This window comes from Tyto alba, unplaced genomic scaffold (genome assembly GCF_018691265.1).
Source record: "Tyto alba isolate M040663 unplaced genomic scaffold, T.alba_DEE_v4.0 Super-Scaffold_40, whole genome shotgun sequence".
In the NCBI taxonomy this organism is placed as follows: domain Eukaryota; kingdom Metazoa; phylum Chordata; class Aves; order Strigiformes; family Tytonidae; genus Tyto; species Tyto alba.
The window spans coordinates 11,581,299-11,608,855 of NW_024881316.1; the positions used below are offsets into that span (position 1 = coordinate 11,581,299).

Below are 27,557 nucleotides of genomic sequence, written 5' to 3' on the forward strand. Positions count from 1 at the left end.
ACCACTCATGATGAGGAACTTAGAATTCAGAAATCACCAAAATGGAACAGATTCAAATGAACAGCTTAGGAAATAAAGAGAAATATTTGTCCCAAGCCAAAATCCTCTTTGATGACAGTTTTAACTACATGTATAGACAAACTGGATTCCCAGAATGTATGTGTGAATTCATTTCCTAAACTAATAGACAAACAGGTAGTGCAAGGTGAGAGAAACCTTTGCAGAAAATATAGGACCTGGTAGCTAAAAGGTGATTTTCCTCATACTTGTTTACCTGTCTCTGCCACCTTTATAAGTGGGTGGTCTGCATTCGGTTTCCTTGGACAAAGAGAGGGCTTGAGATAGCTTGGGCTAGGCATGCTTTCTGGTAGCTGGTAAAGAACACAGCAGTCTGTCTGTCAGTCTGGGCATCAACACCTTCAAGCCAAGATAACAGATGAGTCTTGCAGGGTCCAACACTCTAATGTAATTTCGTAGGATGTCCAAACCACCACTAAGTTGTCTATGCAGGTTTGGGAGGCGGTAGAGAAAAACATCTTCTGGTGCCTATCAAGGAGCAGAAGTGCTTCTCAGCACTCACAACATCACTGAGGTGAACGACTGTTCTGAGAATCCTGACTGAGTATAAACCAGTACCAATGTTTCTTTTTATAGATGGACAAGCTGAGGGGCAGAGAGGTGAGGCGTGTTCTCCAGTCACACAAAGAGGTCCTGGATGTTCTGGGGTTGGAGGTCAGATTTTCTTCATCCACTGTTTTTCACAATCGTGTACACCAGGAAGTCTGGCTAGTGAGAGCTATACCATCAAGCATGCAATATACAATTTTGATCTAAATATTAAAACCAGCGGACTCAAGATGGAGCAAGCTTTATTGACGGGCACATAGAATAGCTCTTACCATTACTATTTGGTGGGAATTCTCCTACCCACCTTTAGCAAGCTCTGTTTTAAGCCTCTAGTCTAAACTTGCTGCCTAAACTCTTTCTATAGTCAAAGACAAGATGGAGATATCTCTGGAAGGCAATGTAGCCTTCCTGGCTTAAACCCCTGTTCAGGATTAACTGATCCACTCACTTGAGATGCCTATAGCTGTCTATTGCTTGCATTTACATAGATGAATATTTCAAACAAAACTCTTAACTTTAAGATGGCAAATGTTTGGTTAGATGAATTCCAACTTCTTGGTGTGCCCAGAGAATGTTCGGTCTGCCTGACAAATGTTTGGTGAATACCACACTATGGCAAAGCACGAGCATCCCACCTCAGTTGTGTGGAGTGACACATCACTGAAACCATATCAAGCCAACACTTGCAGATATTCATATGCCCTTTGTGTTTAAGTTCAGTATCTTTACAGTCAGTCCTATTCCTTAACCTCTTGAACCTTGCTATTGCACCTCCTGAAATGAATGGGGTGTTTACACTTGCCCTCCCACCAGACACCCTGACTAGAAATTACTTAAAGAGTCCTGAAATGAAGTGTCTGGATCCACACATGCTTAGCTTTCTTGGACTCCTCTATGGCAAGAACCTGCAAGAACATAGGCAGAAAAATCTAACGTGAGCTGGCAAAATATTGCTCTGTCCCATGAGGTGAGGCGTGTAGTACAAAGCACTTTGAGATGTATGATGTCTTTTATTTCAGCTTGATTTCTTTCTTCCTCTGCTGCTCTAAGGAGGATAGAGCACAGAAGTTTGAAGTTGCTGCCTTCAGTCATTTCTGAGCTGGGCAAGTGCTTGTGCCATGCAGGAAAAATAAAACTTCTTCCCTGCTAGCAAAACCAAAGGAGTTGACATTCTTGCTCAGACTTGCAATAAGTCCCATGGAGGCTGAAACATGGGACTTTTCAGCCCAGAGGGGAAATGTGAATAGCTGCAGAGGGTGAGAACTGAAAGACAGGAAATCAGATTTGTCCATAGAAATCGTCTTCTTAATCAGGTGTTGACTCCTGCCCCATAACAGCACCACCACTTTGGACAACACAGCACAGAAATGCTAGCGTGTCACCCAGAAAGTGGAAAAACATAAATGATTTCTTCAGCCTATGCACCTTATTTGTGTCAATATGCCAGAACTGCCACCTCCACCACCAAAATTGAAGCACACAGTGGAAGATTTATAATGGAAGCATCCACAAGGGGGACATCCTTTAGCATAATTTTAGCATTGCTTTTCTTTTCCCTTTTTTTTTAACCACAAATACCCTATATGCCTTTCTCTGCTCTTTGTAGAAATGGAGTGCATTTATGAAATACAGCCTTAAAATGCTACTTGTGGATACTGCTGTACTTTGACATTGCAAGCAAGAGCTCTATAAAACTTTGACTTAAAAAAGAAAGCTTTTTGTTTTATGCTAGAGGTATCACTTATGCCAACTTTGTTACTGAAGACCAGTGGCACACAAGGAAACATGTCTACAGTGATGGAACACAAAACATTTTTCCTCTGCCAGTTCTCAGTAGTGATTAATTGAATTTCCAGATACCCTCAGATGTGTTCATTTCATATATTCACACCCATTAACTGCCAGAGTGTACCTAGTTCCTTACATGATATCTCATGGGAGTGCATTACTCTGACCACTACTACAAATGTGAAATGTTAATTTGCAAAACTATCTAGTTTTCAGGGTGTAGTAGCTCTATAAACTCACTACCAATACTTAGCATCCTCCAAATCGGTATACCAATCACTGATAATCTGATCCTGAGTCCAGATCAGACTCCAGAAAGCAGATACAGTCTTCATCCTTTTCCCGTCTTAAGCTCTCTATCATTCTCAGTTTACACTTTACATGCCATCTGTCGCATCCTGCTCAGAGGAGGGAGACAAGTGACTTAGATTCATAAATCTCCAACAGACAGCAGTGAGACAACTCTCAAAGTCCAGACATTTATTAATTTCCCACAATGTACTAATTGGATACATAATAATTGTCTAAGTATATAACAAATTATGGCAAGTGATATACTATGCCTTGTGTTACCTAATGATAAGGAAAAACGAAAAAAGAAAATAAGAGAGACAGAGAGGTAGAAATAGAGATCACCAGTTCAGGTTCCTGTGTTGGTCCCGTCTGAGTTCATCCGGGATGCATCCATCTTCTTCACTTCTTCTTCTTTGCTGGCTGCTTTTATACTCTTTGGACCCCCTCAATTTATACACACATTCCTTGGGTCCCTCCCCTAGGTTGACCCACATACCTATGTACCACATGTATGGGGAGGAGTATGGTGCTTCATGGGGTGATGTAATTAGCATGATCTTGTTAATCTTCATTAGCATATGCAGGGTGTGAACTTTAATATATGAATTTTGTGGATAATAAAGCAAAGGTCATTCACTGGACAAATGGCCCTTGAAAACTTTACAAGATGCACCAGGGCAGAACTGTCCTGTCTCCCCAGGGCCCCCTCTCCCAGCTGCATCCTGTGCTATCCAGGCAGCCTTACCAGCTCCAGCTGCCACATTATTCACCCTGTGATTACAGTTTCATTACTTGTGAGTGTTCAAGACATTCCTCAGCTTGGAGGGCCTTCGCTCTCCCCTCATCCCTTATCTTTACCAAGTCTTGTTTCTCATCCCTGTTTTCAGGAAGCTACAAGTCATCTTTCACACCATCCCTAACAGTACCAGCAGGACTCAAGACTCTAATGTGTTCTGGACTAGCAACCAATAACCAAACCTGTAAGTGAGCAAATACACTTCTTATAGCACCTAATGTTGAATCTTACCTGCAGCAAAAATACTTTTCTTGTTCTGGAGTGTGGGACACTGTAGAGTTCTCTACCTGCTGTCAGCCCAGAGCTGTGCCCATGCTGCAATGATGCTTGCTGCATTTTGCACTGCTGGGGTATGGCGAAAATCACAGCCTGTAAATGCCTATGTTGTAGTGACAGCTGCCCATTGTAGTGGGGGGCTAAATGCTTTGTCCAAAACCAAAGGCAACCCCCTTGCAAGGGCTGCAAAATGTAGGGATGAGGTACCTACACTCAGTTCGTGGGTATTCCACCAATTACTCTCCATTTACTGTTGCCAACCTTTCTTTCCACACTTCTGTATTCACTCTGTCACTTCTTTCATGGTTAGGTCACAGAGTGGACAACAAATGGTTTCAAATGATGCCTGTCGTTTAAGGCTAGCTACAATGATTGTAAGTCACAGCTTATACAAAATAAGTGTTTTAAAGTATTTCATATGTTAATTATGGTCATCAATTAATTTAAGTGAAGAAAACAGCTACCAGAAGTCCAGAAGTATGCTTTTGTATTGATTCAAAGGCATGAGTAGGATCCCTGGTTTCCAGCTGAGTAGCTATGGGGCACGTCTTGGTGAGCAGAGCTCTCATTTACCGACTGTTGGGGTATGATCCTCTTAACCTGGCCCAGGTGGAAGCAGCCACCATGCAACTAAATGTGTTAGAGGATGCTTTCCATACCACTGTACTGATCACTGGGCCGGGACACTGTAAAAGTTCTTTGGAAACACTTTATACAAGATATTCTGTCTCTTTAATGGGCACCAGTAGTGCTAGACTTGCAACACATTAGCCATAATATCCCTAGATATATGTACTCCTATTTCCCTTGTCTGTGCCCTTAGACAAAAGTGTGCTCTTGTCTAGCATTATTGCCACCCATCACTTTCTTATCGTGGAGCTGAGGTGGGACATCAGAGGTGGTGGTGGATGCTCAGGGTGCTGCTTGGTGCCATGCAGATGCAGGGAGGCTGTACTGGGCTGAGAGAACACAGGCTACATGCAGCACGGGAGATATAGGGGCAGCTGAGTCAGTATTTGGGGCAGCAATGCCCAGACATTCCTGCTGGCAGCCTTGCTTCCTCCTGCTCACACTCCAGACCTGTGGGAATCCTGGCTGGCCTCTGCAGGGGTGTTCTACCCTTGCTGGGGATCAGGGGACCTGGGCTGGAAACCACCGTTTTATCAGAGGAAAGGGACTGTGTAAACAACCTGGGCAGAAATGGGAGAAGCCAACACATATTTTTGACGGCCTTGCTTAAGTGGATCACCCCATCAGCACATCTGCCCCAGAGCTCAGGGCACTCTGTCTACCCTGCTGAGGACTCCCCCAGTGGGTCCAAGGTAGAGCCAACTTCTGCCTGGAGCTTGTTTTGGCCCTGCACCACCTGAATGCCCTGAGGAAGAAGAGGGGAGGTTCACAGGCAAACTCTGCTAGATAGCAGCTGTCCCCCGTTCTCCCTTGTTTCCAGCTGCAGCATCCTTGGTGGCACTGGGTAATGTCTCAGCTGCCCCCTTTCCCAACACACCTTGCAATCTCCTGAAAAATCGTTTCACGTGATCCCTCACACAACATGACATGCTTGCAGGTGATCAACCTGTATTTTACACTTGGAGAAGGAGGTTGGACTAGATGACCTCTGGAGGCCCAGCCTACATGATGCATGACTCTATGACTTCAGCCACTGTTGCATACATTACAAGAAAATACATGAGTGAACCAGTCATCCCAACCTATCCTCGCTTAAAAAGGAAATCCTCGTCTACCTAGGAAAGTTTTTTAGAAAAAACCTGAACCACTTTAATTTAATGACAGCAGCATCAGTACTACACCTTGTCTGGGCAGACAGCTAACATAACAGTGGCTTTTCTTAGATAAGCTTAAAGAAGGTCTGTTCCCTTCATCCCAACATCCCTGTTTTGCCATAGCTACATGCCACATGGTGTGGCACGTAAGCCCATCTGACCAAAGGCTGGGAGGCACAGACTGGATCCTGCAATGCCCCAGCCCTTGTGAGAAGCGAAGTCCCGTGGGCTGGGGGGGGACCGGTGAGCCACAGCTCTCTCGCTAAGCGGAATCACGGGGCACAGGTAGCACAGCAGGCTGCTGGGGTAGTGAATCATACCCCTTACAAACCACAAAACGTGACAGGAGGACGCGTCTGGAGAAATCCCTGGAGAAATGCACCAACCTGCTGCGCAGCTCGAGCACTCCCAAAGCTCGTGCCCCAGAAGAGGTCGCAGCTGTGGGCAGCCAGAGGCTGGCATTGCCCTCCTGCCTGTCCGCTCTTTGTGGGGATGGCCAGGCCCCGGGGTGCCTCATGGCTCTCCCCACGGTGGTGAGGGAGCTGCTTCACTTGGGACCACGCTGGAGGGCGAGAAGCAGCTGAATGCTCTGGAGGCATCACACTGCTCTGTTGACGCAGAGGCGCTGGTGACACAGGGGGTCCTCAGCTGGGAGAGCATCTCTCAGGGCATCAGAGGGCTGTAAAAGGGAGGCTGAAACAGCTTGGATGGCTGCAGGTTGCTGCAGGAATTAAATATGATGAAACACAGTAGACAGTTTTATATGCTCTATTAACAGTATTAGACCTTCATACCAGAATAATTTATTGCTGGATTCCACACAGCACAGATGAAGTGCCAAACCTGCTCCAGTTCAGGCCTTGGCATACAAGATACATCCAGTAGGAGTTAGTAGGAGCCGGAAATTTATTATGGAGGCTGTCCCAGCAATGTTGGAGGAGCAGCTGTAGCCCTTACTCCTAGTTCTCTTTTGCCGTGTTGGCACTGCTGGTGCACTCAGAAGGCAATACCAATCCAAAACAGTGTTGAGGTTTCGTGGAGACTGTCCAGCAAGTTTTCCTCTCAATGACCACGTGAGAGGTACTCCATGTTTCAAATCAGTTTGATTTGCTTCTCACCCAGCGATCTGCTGGAGCGGCGCTGGTAGTGCAGGAGGTGACCTCCCGCACACTCACGCTGGTGGAGTCACTGCTGGCTTCATCCATGGCTGAAGGGTGGCAGTCACAACCCCGGGACAAGTGCCTGCAGGAGGAAAATGAGGCCATTCAGAGGTTATTTGGAAGTGTCCCACTGCAGCGGTTGCAAGCAGGAATGTTTGTGCTGCTCCTCACGCTCCTGTGCCGGCACTCACCTTTGATGGATGATTACTCTTGGATGAGCTTGCTAATGGCTCCAGTTATGTCGCTCATGAAACCGATCTTCGTGATTCCTGAAAGACCCCATTAACACTGCATTAGAATCTTGATGGCTTTCATTCACTGAATTATTTAATTACTTAAATTTTTTAAACATATCAGAATACCTTCTAAGTCAAACGTGACCTCTTGGTCTTCTGTGAGAGCGTCTGACCTTGAGCATGCTTCAGTGGGCTGTTGCAGCCTTGCTTTTCTCTTCACACACACTCTCCCTACAGCACTCAGCCTTGTAGCTTCAGAAAAAGGTGTTATTGGGGAAAGCAGCATGCTAAGTGGTTTTCTTTTTTGTGATTTATCCAAGTGCCTGTTTGCTCCCACATGCTGTGAGTGGATAATAGCGGTTCTCAATCAAAGTTAAAATTACTAATGCTCTTGTCTGTGGAAAATTTAGTGCAGAAAAAAAAAAAAAAAAGGTTAATGATGCTGCTATACTACCGATCTTACTATGGCTTCGGCTTTTCATGTCTTTGTCCCTGCACTTCTGTGTGGCATTATTCTATTGACTGGTATTCCAGTCCATATCTCTGCTGAAAGCAATGCAAGACAACCGTATCTGATATTCTGCTAAGATGGCAAAACTAGTGTAAAAAAACCCCATGTAAACAATAACAGAAAAACAATATTTTTTTTTCAGACACTGTATTTCATCCAGCAACAGTGACAATTCAACAGTACGCTGACAGTGATTAGCATAGAGTATTACTCTCTCCTCCACTTGCATATATGTTTATAGCAGTAAATTTTGCCTACATATTTCCTCAAAGCTGGAAGCTGTTGAAATTATTTTGCACAGGATGTTGGAGTAATCTGAAAAAAAAACCTGAGCAACAGCAGCCACTCTTGCTTCAAGTTACTGACACTTCAGTGTCTGCCTGCAGTTCCAACACACATAGACAATATACCATTAATGCTCTTTTTCTAATTGTGTTCACCACAGGGTCTTCTGTGACTCACAAGTTATGAATACTTTTTAGCTGTAGTCTGCTATAATTTTTTTGTCAGTCTAAAAGGGCAGAGAGCTGATTCCTTTCACTTATATATTCCCAGTCTTCTACTGAACACATTTAATTTCTGGGAAGAGTGGAACTAGAAAATGGGACAGCATTAGAGTTTCATATATTCACGTACAACGTCATTTTTAGTTGAGACAGACAAACTCTGATGGATTACACAAGGTAAAATTATATGTATCAAATTATATGATGTAGTGATGGAGAGGTTTGGCCAAGTCACTGTAGGCTCCTCAAGGAACTGTTACTATCGGGTAACTGAAACCACTCTTGGGTACTTACTAAAAACAGTCTGTTTTGCAGGGGTCACCAGCACACCTGGGTCACTGCCTGATTTACTCCATCTGTATGGTGAGAGTAACTCAAATGATTGCTTGTTACGTAGTCTGGGATCAAGTCACCCTTTACCAGAGTGACTGGTCTCTGATACACAGAAGCCTTCAGCAGATGGATGAAGTTATCCTTTGGGTGCCTCAGGCCCAGTCAGAGCCTCACCAAATACTGCTAGTTCCTTGTGGCGCTTTAAAGAATGATTAGCAAATTGCAAAATTTACTCTTAACATACAGTACTGTTGAAAGACTGTCCTCCCCTGTATCCCGGATGTCTTCTGTGTGTCCTCATGTTCTCTTCCCTGAGCTACATGTAAGCTTTGTTGTCACACTGGCTCCAGTTCACAGACACGCAGACACATGTCCTCTTGATGTCACTCCACACCTTCTTTCACAGGTCTAATACAAAGCTCTTGGCAGCTAGGGGAAAGATTTCCATTTTCCCCCAAATTTTGGAAGAGTCACTCCCAAATCCCCCAAACCCAGTTTTTCCTAAAACTCTGTTTGTTGGAGTTTTGCTGCAATATAAACCTAAATTCAGAACGTTTTAAGCACAGACCAAACATGAAATATGGCAATACTCCCAGAGGCAATTGCTGGGGCTGTTCCTGTGCTGAAGATGAGACACATATTTAGTACCTGGTGAATCACCCTCGACGATTGACTGCTTATGGCCAGCATGGGTGTGGGCTCAGAGGCCAAGGGTGCAAGGGTGCTGCCCTAACAGACAAGAGCCATAGCTCTTTCCCAGAGACCTTCCAGTTCTGGGTGTGTTTGCTTTAGGAGGCAAAAAGGGAGTTAATTTAATGCGAGTGATCAGGCACCCCTAAGACACTTCTTGCCTTAATTATATTTGCATGGGAATAAAAATGAGTAGAAGGAAAACTCTGCTATTATCAGCACAGCTTGACATTCCCAGTGCATTAGCACATGAAAAGATCTGGTGACAGAGTAAACAAGACATGAATTATTCTTAAAAAGCTTTTACAACAAATACTAAGATGCTTCCATCGCAAAGGTGACCTGTAATTGTTAACAATTTGCAAAAACAACCACATCAATGAAAATGAGGGTTACAATACAATTATTACAAATGCTTCAAATAATCAAGTTAAAGTATTCAGCACAACTGGCTTCAAATATGCCTTTTAATTTTCAGCTAAGGCCCTATGACAACTGGGCTGGCTGTATACTACAGCAGCCAGTTGCAAACATCTCCGCAGGAGCCCTCTGCTTTTGCAGATCCAGCACAGCTTCCCTGCTGAACCCAACAGTTTTTCTGGGTCCTTCAAAAACGCCCAACTTCGTAACCCTTCTGGAGGCCCCGCAGGCTGGAGCTGGATGTTGTCCAGCTGTGGTAGTCATGCCCTCACTACGCTCTCTCTCCGTGTCCCAACAGTGATTTAATTTTATCCCACTGCCTCCCAAAGTGTCGCTTGAGCGAGGAGCTGGCTGTCTGCCCTGGGTAACTGAACGGCAAGTCCAGGTAGGCAGAAACGAGCCACGTCAGGGTACGGTGGTCTGTGGGCCAGGTGTGCTGGCAGCAGTGCATGCCAGTCCCACCGCGTTCTGGATTAGGACTTCAACATCTTGATGGGATTTTAAATAGCTTTTATTGCCAGCCTCATATTATACCCACCACAGCCAGTGATTTATTTAATTTAGAACAGCTTTCATTCATAGATGTTTACCCACAGAGTGTCCCAATCTGGAGGCGTGGGAAAAGAGGTCACTTACAATTTATTTATTTTTTTTTTCTGGTTATTTTCAGCAGTCCTCTATTCAAAATAACTTGGAGCTATGCATAAGGGCTGATTATCAAACCTATCCAGCGGATTTAGTCACACAGCTGTGCGTCTAAATCTCCTTAACCATGTTTCAACAGTCTCAAACACATGATGTTAGATTGGAGACAGGATTTTTGGATTATAGATGGTTAAATGGAAGTGGGAGTGCCAGGGTTAGAAATTAAGTAAAAGTGTGACTTCTGCATAGGACAAATGGCTGTAAGGTTGTACCACAAATGGTAGCATGGAGGAAGGATCTCTTTGTACTGAGAAAACCAAACAGCATAGACTGTACCAGGTTCTATTAAACTCCCCAAGAAGAGTGCACTAAGACAGCAGCACCGCTCTTAAAAATATACCATATTTTGCGCCTGAGGAGCTTGGAGTTTGACAGCTTTACACCTTTGGAAACAGCCACGGATGGTGTGCTCTGTTCAGAAGAACCGTTGTGACCTGCAGGAGCAGGAGCTGAGTCCCAGAGCTGGCATGATTTCCTGATTAAGCTGCAACCAACACAGCAGAGCTACCCTTTTTCCCCAAGACCCGGTCTCACAGCTCTGCCAGATTATTTTGACATGTCTTCTCCACCTTGAGGATTTAAACTTCACTTGTAACAATACCTTTTTAGCTTGGAAACACTGTTGATTTTCTCTGCAGACTCTTGCCAAAAAGGGGAGGGGGGGTGTGGGGGGGGTGGGGAGGGAAGAAAGATAAAAAAAAAAAAAGAAAAAAAAGAGTTGATTTCCAGACTCTTGAGAATACTGGAATTGTTCAGGTGCTGAAGTCAACACAAGGTATCAGCTGATAAGTGGGAGGCTTAAATGTTAAAAATCTCAAAGTAGCAAGACAATGATTTGAAGAGGCCTCCTCTCTTCCGATTACTACTGAGGAAGGATGATATTACAGTGAACCTTGTTAAGATGTAATATTCCCAACAGAGAAAAATTGATGCTAACGCTAGTGTCAAACTGAAGAACTGAAAGGGACTGATTACTTTTTCTGCTAGGAATAACTTTCCATTTTGTCACTGCTTTGATACCTGAGCAATCCCATTAATCTCAAACATCTGAATCCCAGCTCCTGTGCTTAATTTCTGCTGGGAATTGAGGAAAATAGCAAAACCAGCCATGCCAGAGCTTACAGCAACTGAATTTGAGGTCCTTAAATCAGAAGAATGTGTCAAAATATTCCAGACAGTTTTACAACTCATTTTTAAGGAGCATGCAGCTAGAAGAAAGTAAGCATCCAGGGAGCAGGGTGTCTCACGGTGGATGCTGGTTTGGCCACGCACTGCTGGGACAGGGAGCGAGGGATCCTATTCCCACGCTCCTGCATGGGGCAGTGGGGACACGCATAGGGTTAAAAATGGGAGCTCAGAGGGAGGATGGCCCTGCTTGCTACAGGGAAATTTCTCAACCCTTCTGTCTCACTGTCATTAGCTCGTGACAGGGGGAATGTGCTCTCCCTCCAGCTTTCACACTGCTTCTCTAGAGGTTTCTGTTTGGTCCTGGCTCCTAGGCTGAAGGAAAGCAGTTAACTAACTCCATTGAGCATGTTAGCCTGTCAGCTCTGAAGCTCCAATAAAAGTGTGTGCTCAGGTTGTTTGAGAGTGAGCATCAAGAGAAAGTATCACCTTGTGTTTGAGAGAGAGCATCAAGAGAAAGTATCACTTCTTGTTCCAAGAGAAAGCATCAGGGGATGAGCACAACGTCTACACAACTACAGCAGCTCTGCAGCATTCCAGTGATCTTCCCTTACTCATTGTTTACTCTGCTCTTGCTTATTTATGGTGGTGTGTATCTTCTCTAATTATGTTGCAAAGCATGAGAGAGAAACTGGATGAACAGTTTTCAGACAACACGCTACTCTGCAAGAACTCTGTCAGACTATTTAACATTGGCAAAGAGGAAGTAAGTTTAATTGCCGTGAGCTGGGAGGAGGGATATTAAACAACATTTTATTGTTCTCCACAATAAAGTGGGAGTTTTGGCAGCCTCCTTGAAGAGCATGAAGATGCCACGTACGTGATGCTGTAAAAATGCAGGAGCCGAATCACACTGGAAATAACATGATGGGAGGGATCTCAGGAGATGATGTAACCTGGCTCCTCTGCAAAGCAGGGTTTGCCAGAGCACCACCAGTCTGGCAGTGCAGCCTGTGACTCCTTACTCTGTGCTGGGCTCCAGGACCAGTTCCCCCTCGGGACGAGTGGCCCTGCTGCTTGCCTGCAAACAGTGATCAGGCACCACAGGACTAAGGAAAATGAGAAAAATCAAGGAATAATATGGTGGTTGAAAGTCCCACCAAAGTCAGAATTCTGGAAAGGGGGAAGAAAACCAGAACTGACTGAAATCTCTGCCACCCATCTGGGCATCCTGGAAAGACTCACTGCTCTGAGAAACCTCGAGAGTAGAAGAACCAGAGGGCTGGTCCAACTAAAGTTCACCAGCAGGACTCATCTCCCAACCAAACGCAGACCCTCTCCGTGGTGTAGTCCCAGAAGCAGTATATGTAAGTGCAATACTTCATAGTAACTGAAGTAGGAGCCGATTTTTTAAAAAATAGCTGATGCTAAATATTTCCAACTGATGAGGACATTAACAGAGTTCTCATGTGCTGTTAGGAGAACAGCGCTCACATTTGATCCCCATCAGCACCAGCAGACAAGGCTTTCTCCTCAGCTAGGTTATGTTTGGCACATTAAATGTCAGGAAAATGCAAGTTTTTTGGGGCTGTGGGAAGCATTTATCTTTGACTGGATGACACTGATTTGGGGAAAGAGTCTACAGTTGAAGGTGTAGAGATCTCTACATGGTCAGAGGCGCTCTGGTTCTTTCCAAATGTTCTGGCTACACGCACACCCACTTGTGAATTCAGTGCAGAGGATAATGCACCTGGGGACAAATATTGGCACAAGAAGGTTAACACTACAGGGTGACTGGAAATAGGCAACTGTGTCAATGTATCTGCCCAAATTGGTAAGGATGGATCGAAAGTGTCCTGGAAATGGCTTCAAGGGTAATTTATGCCTAAATGAGCAGTCAAAATCGGCAATTTGGGGTGCCATTTTGTAGCACACCTGACAGGCATGTAATAGAAATTGAATACCAATTTTGAGGGACCAAAGGGATCAGGTAAAGAGACACCATTTTGGAGATCTACTAGTAGTCAGTGGTCCAGGGACATTTCTGAAGTCAATGTTGGTTCCACAAGAAACAATGACTATCTAGATCGCTACAATGACTATCTAGATCTCTATGTGTTGATGCTTCAGTGCAGAAATGCAAGGGACCATCAAGGAATTTTTTGCAATTAATTCCTTCATGTTAGGCATGGGCAGATGGCCCGGATGTGGCTCTTACCATCAGGCATAGCTTGCTGATGATATTCTTACCATCGTCTGATTTCACTGTCCAAGGTCTACTTTTACATTCATTGTACATTTCAAGCTCCTTTTGACTCTGTAACATCCAATGCTTTTTCTACCTCTATCTGACAAAAAACATTCTAGCATAAGTGAAAATACAAACTGGTTGATTTTCAGAATAATTTTCAAGATCATGCAGTATTGCTCAGCCTTGTACTGCACAGAGTTTGAACCACACATGCAGGATTTCTTGCTTCGTGGCACAGCTTAAGGTATTCTATCTAATATGGCCCAAAATTAGATCAGTGTTGGTACTGCTGTACTAGATAGTGAAATTATTTAAAGGTTGTTACAGTAAAAGGTCCACTAAGATATTTGTTGTTGAATCAACAATATAAAAGCATTATGCTTAAAACAGTAAAAATAAAATTACTTCCATGCTTTGCCTGCTGAAGACAATGTTTAAAGAACCTAATTTTATAAACCAGTTTCAGAGAAAACATTTTTCTGAAAATAGACTATGGTATCAACAATATCATGAATTAAATACACAGAGAAGAGAGATAATTACATGCATCCAAAGTATAATTTTTGAAATAACTATATTTTTTTTCCCCTCTTGAATAATTCCCCTTGTGTGCCTGTTTAGAAAACAATAGCTTGGTTATGAAATAATGGAAATTTTATCCATGCAAATGCCACCCTCGTATTAAAATCATCACACAGCTCACAGCGTGCTGCCTGCAAGTTTCTCAGGTATAAATCTATCAGTAAATAAGGACTATTTTACTGTGGCTCTTAACCTTAGGGGAACATCTTACTAAATAGTTGATTAGAATGTGCTATACACTATCAAACAAAGAAGAGAAGATCAAATTAAGCTGCACTGTAAACATTAAACCAAGAGACAAGATAAATGCTAGCCTCTGCATTTTTAACCTACTTTTCCATTTCACATTTGAAGTTTGAGTTCTGTGATGGCATGGACTGTATGGTAACAGCTCTACTGCTTGCTCCCTGCTGCTGTGATACATGTTCCCTTGCAGCTGGAGGTGCCAGGGTACAGCTGCATGGCAGGAAAGCCACAAGCTCCCCGTACCCATACCGGGATGCTCCGTAGCACAGGAGCTGGTCACACTTTGGAGCACTCGTAAAGCATGGGAGGAGGATGTAACTCCATGTTATTCACTTCTGGGAAGATGCTTTAGTCAAGGATGGAAACTCTCCATTTTCTCCCCACCATCTGGCTCTGGCTGTTCAGGAACCAACCCTCCAGTTCCTGGGTTCTAACCTTCCTCGGATGCCCAGGCAGAAAGCAGCACTGGCAAGAGACAGCCAAGGTAGATACAGCCATGGGGAGCAATGAGATACTCGTCCCCTGGTCAACAAGCCTCACAGAGTGATGTTGAGTGTGGGCAGAAGATGGTGATGGATGCCAGCACGCCCTGTCCACGAGAGAAAGCTACAGGATCATCTTCAGTGTAACACAGCCTGGATCTCATGCACAGGGCATGCAAAAACTCCTTCATATCGGAATAGGTTGGGAAAGAGCCTGCACTTAGCTCTATTTACATTTGCTGAATTCCCCAAACTATAAAGGAACCAGGATAACAGCATTTTCCCTTAGAAAACTCCCTCAGCAACCAAAAAATAAACAAACAGGGCTTAAGAAAAGCTAAACTCTTTAATAAGGTGTGGAAGACATTTAAGCAACAATTTCTCCCCTATCTGATTACATGTTAATAATTCATTTATGTTCTCAGCAGTTCCCAGACATCTATTGGCTCCAGTGAGCACCTACAGTGCTTGAGGGACGAGGACAAAACCGAAAAGCACATGCAGTGAATTTCTATAGATAGCAGGCACTCAGGAAAATTGGCATGAATTTTTTTTTCCAATTTACTGCTGTGATTGGGCCAAGTCCTTACTTTTCCTCTGGACCTCATATCTCGACTTGCCCATACTCTAGATTTAAGCTTTCCCGGTAATGCAAAGCAGTGCCTTAACATGAGCCTCAGGCTCAGCTCCCTCCCTAAGACTTGGCCGGAATGTTCCTTCAGCTTGTTCCTTGTTCCTTCAGCTGCTCTTCAGCAGCATTGGGCAGGGTTATTAACAGGAACTGTTAAGAGAAATGGCATGACTGTAAGTTTCCAAACACCCATGATGTGCTTTTTGAAGCCAGCTAAAAAAGTTGCAAATACCTCCACCAGTAAATCCCAGTATAACTATCGTTCACCCACCTGCACATCCAACTTGTCTCAAAGCAAGCTGTGCCTAAACCCCTTGTGCATGGCTGATCTGGCTTTCTTTATGGTATAGTTTTTCTTCCTGTATGAGATATGGTAAGTATTTTCCTATTTTTTAGCAAAGTGTTTGAAAATAGTTCTTCTATTATCAAATACTTGGGAAAATAAGCAAGCTTTCTGTTTTCAGCATGCATTTCCTTTTAGCAGTTTGGCATATATGCCAAATCATAAAACAGAGCCTGTAAAGAACAGTTATAGAAAACTGACATTTTGACACTAAATACTGTATCTTTTTCAAAGAAACAATTGGACTACACCAAGTCATTAAAGTGTCAAATGCCATTTAATATGAGAAGGTTTCACAACAAATTTGTCACCATTGCTGTTAATGGAAGATTTCTCCCTCTTTTGCAGGCACTTCTGTGTCTACTAGAGAGAAAAGAAAGTCTGTGTTTGCTTCAAACTCTTCAGGAGAGACACTGTCACAACCAAGAGGTTAAATGCACTGCTTCTTTCGCTTCTTTAATAATAAGAAAAATTGCATGTAGAAATTCCCCTGATTTCTGGTTCCAAACTTCTCCATGACTGCAAGCCATTAGGACTGGAGTCCCTGCCCCCAAACAGAAGGCACAGCATTTTGGACCCCCCCAGCCCCCACCGAGGCTCAGCCAGGCAGTGCAGTCTAACCACAGGAGATCTGACACCTGGGTCCATGCACAAATTGGTAATGATTTGGGATAACTACTATTTCTGGTACTAGAATAAGAATTTCCTACTGTTTCTTCTCCCTTTTGTTTGTTTGTTTGTCTTGTTCTCTTCTGTAAGAGGGGGACTTCTGCTTTTGTGTCCATATGTTACCTGACACAACTGGAAAACATCCACAGAAGGAGACCACAGGTTTCCTAATAGCAAAATGCTCAAATAGCTAACGAGACCTCCCCCTACCCCCTACCTGTGTCTCATGGGTTAGCTTTTTCGAGGACCCATAGGAGGAATTCAACTATGGACACGGTGATCGCTGTTTTTCAGAGGAACACTGTATATTTTAATATACTTGAAAGCTCTCCTAAGACTCAGCAAGCAGATGCTCTATGAAATGCAGTCTAAAGAAAGGCTTATACACGTACAGAAGGAAAATGCAATTGTCACCCAGGTGAGTGCTCTATACATACCAGACCCTAATGCATAATTTGTCAAACTATTCAGGATTTTCAGATCTTTGTTTCTGTCCAGGGAACAAAACCAGTGATGATCTGGGCTTTTAATTCAACAAGATAATGTCTGGAATAATTTGATTTTTTAGCTGTCTCTTACAGTGTGGTATTCACACTCACACTGCGCAAAGCAGCTTTATCAAATATTTACAGCTCTGTGAGACTGCTTGACTAGCCTGTGCTGGCCTATGAAATATAACAGCTACTAAGTCATTAGTCTCAGCAAAAAGAGAAAGGTGGATACTTGACTTTCACAACTCAGGGAAACGTGAGCTGCAGAGAAAACCCTCTGAGCAGATGTACAGAGACAGCTATCACAGCGAGCTGTGTCAAACAGAGACCTGGGTGTGTGGACATACCCAGCTGGACCACTTCGCTCTGGTCGGAGCAGGCACGTCCTGCTCTGGCCCTCAGAAGCTTGGCAGAATCGGTTCGAAAATATCTAGTAAAGAAAAAGTATGTGTACCTGCTCGCGTGACCCATTTCAGACCTCACTCAATTTCCAAATTGGGTGTTAACTACTGAATCTAACCTACTTCAGCAGTTTGATATTTCAGTGCTCTAATGAAGTGTCTTGGTAAATGGATCAAAATTGAGGTACTGGTTGTATGAACACATGAACCGTGTCTTTGTGTTACCATCACCTGCTCCCATGACTGGGTCTTGCTGGGCAGCCAACTCTGGTTTTGCACCTTTGGATTTTTTGGGATGTGTAGTTAAGGCACAGCACAGATATAATTTTGCTAAGGTCCATGTATTTCCCCTCTTGTGAAACTTCACACATGAGAAATGTTACTACTCAAAACCACTATTTCAAGAACCCAGTGGTGTCGATGGGAAGCTGTTCATTGCAAAATTCTGATATTACCTATTTGACTGGCAGTCACTGCATGTTTGCAAATCAGGAAAGCATACTTATAGCTCAACTGTCTATGAAACTCTCTCTAGGAGAAAACAGAAAGATTTTTATCAACAAAACACTTGAAGCAAAGCACAAAACATTCAATTCCATGAAACACAGAATAGTGGAACTATCCTGGCAATTTACACATGAGCTCTGAGTCAGTGCTTTCAGGCAGGGAATAATTCCACACAAGCATCCCTGATGAAACAGGATCATAAATCTCTTTCTGAATGGTATTTTCCAATTCATGTGCTTGGTTTCAAATTCCTCTCCTACAGGAAAGACACTCACGAGAGAGAAGCAGCACAGGACCCAACCCATGGAACACAGTTCAAGAGAGTGTTTTGTTACGTAAAATATTATTTGCATGATCCTATGGTAGTTTGAAATGGGTTTTCAAATGGGTATTTCAAAATTGAAAAAAAAAAAGAGAAACAGCAGGGCAGGTAGCAATTGCACTCTCGCATAGCAGATAGTCTGGCCTGCTTAATTAAAAAAAAAAAAAAAAAAAAAAAAGGTAAATCAGAACCAATAATACCTTAATAGGAAAACCTATCTAATTTAGCCTGTGGGGACAAATAAGTTAATCTGAAAGTAAATAAATGTATCGGTTGTTTGCTCTCTCTCTCTCTCTCTCTATATATATATATATTATTTTTTTTCTTCTTTTGCTGCTTGTGCTATAAATATAAATGAAAATTCTCCTTCACAAACAGGGTGGATCTAGAACTGGTCAGTGTATTTGGGCCCTGGACTGAAAGTGGAAAATGGTGAGATGCTGCCACAGCACAGGTAGCTCCAAAACCACCCAGAGGCATGAAGAGGGTGTCTAGAGGGACAGGAAAGAGCCAAGGGCTCAGGTGGCCCACACTGGGACTGGGGCTGTGTGACCTGGGGAACTGGAGAAGCGCCACTCCCCTCCTCTGGAAGGCTTCGCCGAAGAGATGCCACTTCGTCTGAGATGTGGGTTCAGGAGGGGGATCTTTCCTGGCCTTCCATGACTTCTGGCTCTTAAAGGAACACAAATTGGTAAATCAACTAGCAGCATAATTAGAAGCTGTCAGCATGATATCCCTTCAGGACATCCGAACCTGAAAAGTCTTGCAGGCAAAATAAAAGGAGAATTCTGCAACGGCGATGCTGGAGGTCTCAGTACAGCCTGTTACCTGCCAGGCTGAAGCCGTGGCGTTTGGCCAGAAGTGTGAAGGATGAGAGTTTCCAGTGGTAGCAACCGAGTGGCAATGCTGGGGACTAGCAATACGCTGCTGTTTGTTAGCTTTTAAATCATACTTGGCGAGCTGCTGCTACTGTACTACCATGTCTTTTTGAGACCAGAGATTGAATGATGGGTGCTACCCAAAACTCTTTCATTTTTTGGATCCCAGACAATCCCCTGGAAGGACATGGGTGACCCTCAGAGGCAATTTTGCTACGAGCTTCCACGACAGATGTAAATACTTGATTTGCCTGTTCCTGGCAGGGATGTCCCTTTGTGCCTTCCTCCACGAGTGGGGTTGGGCAGGCAAAGGCTGCACCCCATGTCCCACAGGTGTGTTTGGGGAGGGAAGTGCCTGGCAATGGACACTTACAGGTGATGGAGAAGGAAACCCTGGCAGCAAGGAGTGGTGTCCAGAGTGGAGACAGGAGCAGACATGTGCCCCAGCCCCAGCAGTGGGGTGAGGAAGAGCTTTCCCTGCGGGCTTGGGCTGACTCTGCCCAGCCCAAGAAGCTGCCAGCTGGGCAAAAGGATCCAGCCAAAGGCAACAGAGAGAGAACTGGCATTCAGAAAGCCCTGGGCAGCAGCCACAGCCTTGGTGACTGCCACATGTAAGATTAGACCTTGTCTTTAAGAAGGTGGCCTTAATTTTGGCATTTTGGTTCTTTGTTCCCATTCTGGATGTGAAGAAACAGTAACAAAAAGGACAGTTCTCTGTGAGCAGAGGAGTTAGAAGTTGGAGCTGATCAATGAGCTTCCTGAGTTTCTAAGTAATTTACAGCCCCAAACAGTTCTGCCAAACCTGACTTTGCTGACCATGGGAATAAGAAAAATATCTCTTCGTAGTAGGAGCTCCCTGTTACAAAATCGCCCGTGCCAAGTCCTACCCAAGCCCAGGATGTCTTATAACACCCTGTGGCTCTTTCAGGGCTATCTCCTCACCTGGGTGGGAGCATAGCCACTACTGTGAATGAATGGGACTGAGTCTTCAGAAACTTTCCTTTTAGAAAGTTTCTCAGCAGTCCAACACTGTGGTTACACCAGGGCTCAAGCCCATGCTGGCTGTATGGGGAGCGGATAACTCCCTTCCTCTTGGAGCAGACCTTTATAGATCTGAAGACCATTAGCATGTCCTGATTCCATTCACTCTTCAGCTTAAAGACCCTGATTAATCTCCCTCAGACGATGTTTTTAAGACCCTCTCTGCACCCTCACCAGGTAGCTGACACACTGAATAGCTGTGTCCTGAGTGGCAGAGTCCTCCAGCCAAGACCTCATCAATGCTGAGCTGCAGGATCAAATCCCTCCATGTGTTTTGTAGGGTGCAATCCTCCTTGTGCAGCCCTGTGAGTTGTCTGCCTTTTTCTCAGCACTGTGTTTTTTTTTTTTTTTTTTTCTGCAGAAGTGTTACCAGGCCAGCTGCTTCCCATTCTACATTTGTGCAGCAGATTATTCCTGTATTAGTGTGGTGCTTCCTACCTGGCCTTCCTGAACCCACTTCTGCAGATCACATCTCCAATTCACCTCAGTTACATTAGAATTCTGACCTCATCTACGACTGTTGAATTTCCCACCAGTGTCCTCCACAGACCCCCCACTCGTTACTGCCAGGACTGTCAAGAGCACCAAATTAGCTATGTAAAAAGCTTCAGAAGGGCTAATCCACCAGCTGTTTGCAGAAGTAAAACCTTGGACAGGTGGTTAACTTTACACAGGTCAAATCCGCTGAATTTATGAGGGCTGCTCATAAGCAGCCGTATTTACATACTTGACTGTGTGAAGAACAGGCACTGGCTTTTTTAATATACTGGTAACTTTATTAGGGAGAATCAGAATGATATTTTCAGTCAAGTTGTGCCATGGATTAGTTCGACAGACTTAATGTAATTAGACGGAGCCGAGTTTGGCCCAGTGACCTTTTTCTTTATCACTGTGTCTTCCCAGTGTTTGACCAATGAGTCTTCAAACAGCTTTGAACTGATTAAGGCTGTTCTCACTGTTTGCTTTGAGGTTTTTTTTTTTTTTTTTTTTTCTCCCTTTTTAATATACAAGACTACTCCCTCTGTAGCCCAGAAGAGATCCTTATGTCTTAAATATATCACTCACAGGGAGGTTATGCTGAATCCAAACCCCTCAGTCAGATGAGTTGCTACTGTCAGGTTCTCCTTCTACATATGCATGTGATTGCCAGCAAGGGGCACATGGATTTCAGCAGAAATACTAGAATCAAGGAAACATGAGATTTAAGGCTGACGTCCACTGTCTTTTGGTGGCCACTTGGTGAAGCTGCTGGGTTTTACAGGAAAAGGAAAAAAATGAACAAAGCCTCAAGGCACATCAGCAACAGGCTAAACCTCAGAGCTGCTAAACCAACACTGCCTCTGCCTGAATGCTCCTGAAGTTGTTAAATGACAATACAAGCAAAAGTACATTTTAACTTTTCTTGGAGCTCTTAAGGCAGGCATGCTTATCTGTTTCCTGAAAAGAAAGGGAAGATACCTGAGGATACAGATGATTTCAGCTTGCATAGGACTTCGTTGGCAGAGGAAAACCAGGGGACAGGTACATACAGTTTTCTGTATTTTTCAAAGGAATCAAAGACTACCTTGCAGAAGAATCAAGCTATTCAGAAATAAATGCTACTCTTTGGACATCTTAATTATACAATGTTCTCTTTTTTATGCTGAAAAGTGCTCTGGTTCCTGACAATCATCTATGACAACCTGGTGCTTATAAATGAATTGCAGATCATAGTTTTACTAAAAAAGAGGTTCTTGTGTTTGTCTGGGTTTTTTTTTTTTGTGTTTTTTTTTGTTTTGTTTTGTTTTTTTTTTTTTAAATTGGGTAGATCATGTAAAAGCTGACCTCCTGAGTCCCAAAATTTGAGAGATGACTGAAATGCAAAGATAGGCTGAAACAAGCTCACTATCATGGAGGGTTAATGGCTCTCATGAGATTGTGATCTGCTTTTCAAGACAGAGACAAGAACAACTCACTCCATACTTACACACCTCCTAAAAATCACCAGAAAAAAAATCCACAGCACTGGTGATTTCCTAGTTTTTGTACAGGGGGGCTGGCAATGCTGTTCAGTCCATGATTTCCCTGATTTGTTCTGCTTCAAACTTTTGAATAAGCGTGATTCATGCAACTGAATGTTTCTCAGAGCAGTACTTAAGCCCTGGTTTGGGAAAGCACAGAAGCACATGTTTGCCTTCAGCTGCTGAGTAATTCCACTGAAGCTCAGAGCACCTAAGTCCTCACTTGAATTAAACAACCACTCTGCTGGGTGGAAGCCGTACTTCCATGTTTCTCTATGGAAAAGTAGTGCAGTTTTTGTATCGTTAGAGTTGCAGATTTGGTGGGGCTTTTTTTAACTTAGAGCCCCAGTTTTTTGAATGCATGATCACACATCAATTCCAGCTTTGTTTTTTTTGAAACTGAAAATTTCAGGAGTTTTTCAATATGATTCCCAGCCACCAGGAAATATATAAACATGGATGAAATGCCCTATGCTTTTAGGAGCTCATTATTTAGAGGGAGTGTGGACCCAAATTATACACTCTGAGTGTGAGGTTGGTTATAAACAATAAAGTGAACTAGCCCTGTTTTCTGCTCACCCTCTCTTTCGGTATATGTATTGAAGGACCCCCCAATCTGTGACCAAGGAAAGGCCTTTTATTCTACCTGATGCACATATTTTGAGTCACAGGGACCAACGGGCAGATGGACAGTCCAACGGGCAGATGGACAGTCCAACGGGCAGATGGACAGTCCAACGGGCAGATGGACAGTCCAACGGGTGCATTTTGTGCCCCCGGAGGTCCACTCCTGAAGCGAGGAGCACTATCTACCTTGTTCTGTGCTGAGAATAACTACTTTCACAGCCTGTGCATCGTTCCACCACTCAGCCCCCATCCAGGCATGCGAAAGCAGAGACCTGCCCTCTCTACCCGTTGAAAGAAAGGGCGAGGTATTTTAGAGGCGACCTCACAGCATCACGATGAGCGAGGGGGGATGCCCCGACAGCCCGGGAGAGCCCCTTGTTGACCGGGGGTCACCGGAGCGCCGGGAGCCGCGGGGAAACCGCGCTCGCCCTCGCCCCCAGCTTCCCACCGGCACCCCAACCCCCGAGCGGAGCCCCGCACCCCGCACGGACCCCTCCGGAACGCCGGCGAGAACCCCCCTCTCAAGCTCTCGGGGGGAAAAACCTCAAGAGCAACTCTACCGGCGGCAGCCTGCCGCCTCTCAGCCGCCCCGGGAGCGGGTTTTCCCCTTGCAGCCCGTCCCCTCGGGGCAGCAGCGGGGGATGCCGGCCGAGGACCCCCGCACGATCCTCTCCCTCCTCCCGCCGCCCCCAGGCCCGGGCACTCACCTGGGCTCCGGCGGCAGCAGCTCCTGTCGCCCCCCTGGGCGGGGGTCGCTGCCCCCGGGGTGGGGGGGGGGAGGAGGCGGGTAGGGCCCCACCGCCTCCCCGCTGCACGGCAGCCGCCAACTGCCGCGCTGCCCCCCGGCACTGGGATTTATCGGCGCGTGTGTGTGTGTGTGTGTGTGTCTGTGTGTCTGTGTGTGGACACGCCGTTCGGCTCCACTTCGGTGCGCGCCGCGGCTGCGGGCTGCGCCCGCTGCCTTTCCCGCCCCCCCCCTGGGCGGGGCCAGGCCCGAGGAGGAGGATGCGGTGGTGGCTCCGCGCCGCTCCGCGCCGGCGGGCCTCCCCCCCCCCCACCCCGCCTCGCCGCGCCCGCCAGGGGGCACCGCCGCCCGCCGCCCGGGCCCTCAGCGCGGGGAGCCCGGCCCCGGCCCCGGCCCCTCAGCGCGGGGAGCCCGGCCCCGGCCCCTCAGCGCGGGGAGCCCGGCCCCCGGCCCCTCAGCGCGGGGAGCCCGGCCCCGGCCCCGGCCCCTCAGCGCGGGGAGCCCGGCCCCGGGCCCTCAGCGCGGGGAGCCCGGCCCCGGCCCCTCAGCGCGGGGAGCCCGGCCCCGGCCCCTCAGCGCGGGGAGCCCGGCCCGCCGCTTGGGACGAACCCTCCGCCTCTCCCCCCGCCGCTCCCCACGCCAAATCCCGGAGGGGAGCTCAGGCCGCCCCGACACGGGGAGACTAGGTGCGTCCTGGGGCAGAGCGCTTCCGAGGGCTGGGACCTGTTGGGTTCGGCCTCGGGGACGCTCTGGGAACCGGGAGGGCGGCCCGAGGCTTGCCCGCTCCTCGCAGCCCGTCCCCGGGCATCCCTCGCTGGAGGTGAGCTCCGGGCCCCGGCGGGGCTGCCGTGAGGGCCGTGTGGGTCTGCGAGCTTGTTTTGTGATTGTAGCGTGGCATCCGCGCTGGCTGAAGGCACGGGAGTGAAAGTCACTCAGTTCTGCATTGTATACGCAGTACAGAGTGATACATACCCGATGGAATTATCACATAGAGAGTTTAGATGCCATCAATAACTCAAGTAGTTTTTCCCTCCGAGATTGACAGAATTTCTACTAGCAATGCCTACTTTGTCAAATGCAACTTTGGTGCTGTATTTTCTGCCAAAATAGATAGGACGGAAGCTTCCCTACCTGTCAAACAATTTGGATAAAAATGCCACAGAAGAGTCCGAAAAGTTTTCTGCTTTTCTAAGGAAGGATGGGATGCAAGAAAAACAGGAAGTGAAGAGTGGAAGTAAAAGAACTTCTGCTTCTAAGGAAGTTGTCTCTAATCAGAAATCATTTTCCACAGCTTTAGAAACTTCTGCTTTAGTGTGGAGTGTTGCTGGTTTAAAAATCGCTTCACTCACTCTCTGTTCCTGTCTCTCCTGCTTTACTGAAGGAACAGAGACAAGAAAGAGATCTTCTGTCCTGATGCTTTCTGCTGAAATGTGCCCAAGACTGCTGGAGGGCTTCATGGTCTAAAATGAGAGTGGGAGATGGCACAGACCAAGAAGAGCAAAAATCTCCAGATCTCATTAGTCATGTGGTAATACCCTTCTCAAATTTCAAACAACAGAGAAGGAATGAGATTCCCAAGCATTCTTCATGGTCATCAGTGCTGAAGAGAATTTCTGTCTCAGACTTTCTGTGTAGTTTCTGACATCTCTTACTTTTGTTTGGGGGTTAGAGGAGATGGGAAGGCTGCTATGTGTTCATAGAACGTCAGCCATAACAGGGCCATAATCTTCAGTGAGGCCATCATTGTGATGGTCAGACAAATAAAAACTGTAAGATGTAGTATTTATTTATTTATACATGTGCATGACTGAATAAAACAACCTGCTATCTAACTCTGTTCTGGCATGTGTCCCAGGCAGTGACTCTGCATCTCACCCATCCTCCCCTACCATGCTGCAGCTACAGGTACAACAAACTTCCAGGAGCAGGAGGTGACTGTATCAATCGCATACACATGGAGAGCCCTCCATCCAGAGCGCCTGACAATGAAAATACAGATTTGAAAAATAAATGCAATATTATGCAAATATTAAGCATGGAAGGAAGGATTTAAGCTGAGACAATGGGCTCTTAATGAAAGGCACAAACATCAGTCACTCACAGCTGAATGAGTACAAGTTGATTGGAAGCTGGGTGGAGTGACAGCCCAGAAAGCTTCATATTAAGTCAATTAAATCCCATTATTCTTTAGATTTTTTTAATAATGAAATTAATTTCATGTGACTGTGAAAGGAGCTGAAATGACTGCCAAAAACTGTTCTTGTGACAGGCTACAGAGGCAGGATTAGTCAGTAATTACGGCACCAGGCTGGTGCTCAAGAGAGGTGGGTTAAGAGTTTTGTGTCTTATCTGCCCAGCACTGAATGGCTATAAAAGGACTCAAAGTGGTGCTGGGGACAAGTACTCAGCTTGCATGGTAGGGAGGAATCACCGTAACTGGACCATCTCTTACAGTATCCCAGCGATGCTCCTCAGACCTGCCCTGTGACTTCCCGGACGTATTTGTAGGCGAATGATGCAGAGCATGTTGAGTTGCTTCTTTTCAGATAGTCACGCTATGTCTTGCCATGAAAAGGAACATGGCCTTTCAGACAAGATTTCATAGGCATTCAGGCGTGTGTGCATGCATTCGCTCAGTCATGGCAGAGCTGCGAGTGCAAGAGGAAAGGCAGTATGAGGCCATCGTGTTGTGGGTTTATCACAGCCTCCCTTACTTCGGTTCTGGATCATTCAGATATAACTGGTCATACTGAGCCATGCTGTTTTGCGCAGGAAAAACCCAGCAGGGAAGCACTGACTGGTTGTTATCTGCACACATTTCTTCTTTTGTTTCTTTAATGTATTGCCTTTCTCCTTCCCTGATCCTTTCTTTGCATTCAGGTTGCTGCTTCTTTCCTAGGAAGCCATTGGATATGTCACCAGGTATGTCTCTGCAGAACTAGAAGAAGCTGCCAGAGTGGCTGTCAGAAGTGTGCTCTGTAACCCCCTCCCTTCTGTCTGCAGGACTGACTGCTCAAATGCTAATGCACTGCACGTGGGATTCATCTGCCTTTAGCTTTTGACATTGTAAGTTAATCATCTGAGTGCAAGCTCGTCACCTACGGCTCTCGATATAGTTAATGGAGAGAAATAGACACCTCGAGAAGGCAACTCATTTCATCCATCTTAGGCATCTATGTGAAGATGAAATGAGTTGCCTTTTGGAGGTGCCCATTTCTCTTCACTGAGTTTGAAGGGAGCCCAGGGTGACTTGCTTAGATGGAGATGATTAACGTTTAGATATGTACAGTGAGGTGAAATGAATGTCACTTCTTTTGAGTTATTCTCATAGTCATGACCTGGTGGAGATTGAGAACCTCTTGAGACTTTTCTGCATATCCTATAAAATCCTAGCTAGTGGCAAATCTGAGCTGCTTTGCAGTTTTCTGGCAAATAAAAGCAGTGCTGATCAACCAGGTTAGTCCCAGTGCAGCAGAATGATTGCTAATCTAGGAAGGGGAAAAGAAATGTTGTTCACACAGGTTCCAGCGGTGCCATTTTGCTATGGGCTGCTCCCAGCCACCTCTACACCATGTCTGGGTGCTCAGAAGCAGGTGACTCCAGATCCACTCTTGCCTGTGCTATAACGGGTTCTTCTTCAGCATCACCTTGATTCAAAACTCATTTTAAGGGCTATTGCAGCTCTCTCTGAAACACCTTGTGCTGGCTATGGTGAGATGCTGTATGAGGCACTCACCGAACTCACTACAGTCCTTCCCTCAAAGCTGCCTCTTTCCCAAGCTCTGGATGCCATCCTGCTACCTTCCTAAGGAGATAATCCTTTTTTGCCTTCTATGAAAAAGTGATCTGTTGTGCTGTCTGTGCCCAGTAATCTACTGCACTGCAATTACTCCTCATAAGCAAATTAACAAAACAGCATCCTCATTTTATTTGGATTAACTTCTGCAGTTAAGAGTTGACAGATGATACTGAAAATACCAGTGTAAATACTGTGTATTTTATGTTTGAGCTTCTCAGAAATACTCTCGGGCTTATGTTTTCTATGGGTGGTCCCTGGTCATAGGACCTTGAAGTATAAACAGATACTACT

The 27,557-nt window shown here is 45.5% G+C and overlaps 1 protein-coding gene across 10 annotated transcripts in view; it reads right to left on the reverse strand.

The window, feature by feature from the left end:
• HTR1E (5-hydroxytryptamine receptor 1E) overlaps positions 1-24,649 on the reverse strand; it is a 45,664-nt gene extending 21,015 nt beyond the window's left edge. For 4 of the 10 annotated variants that reach the window (XM_033002714.2, XM_033002713.2, XM_033002712.2 and 1 more), the window contains exons 1-3: positions 7,088-10,622; positions 6,917-6,994; positions 5,952-6,807 (exon numbers count right to left, since the gene is read on the reverse strand). The gene's annotated coding sequence lies outside the window, so the exon portion shown is untranslated. Of the gene's footprint in view, positions 1-5,951; positions 6,808-6,916; positions 6,995-7,087; positions 10,623-23,429; positions 23,597-24,598 lie in introns of those variants that run through there. The other 6 variants (XM_033002720.2, XM_033002721.2, XM_033002716.2 and 3 more) reach the window with 5 other exon arrangements.
• Positions 24,650-27,557: the final 2,908 nt, after the last annotated feature.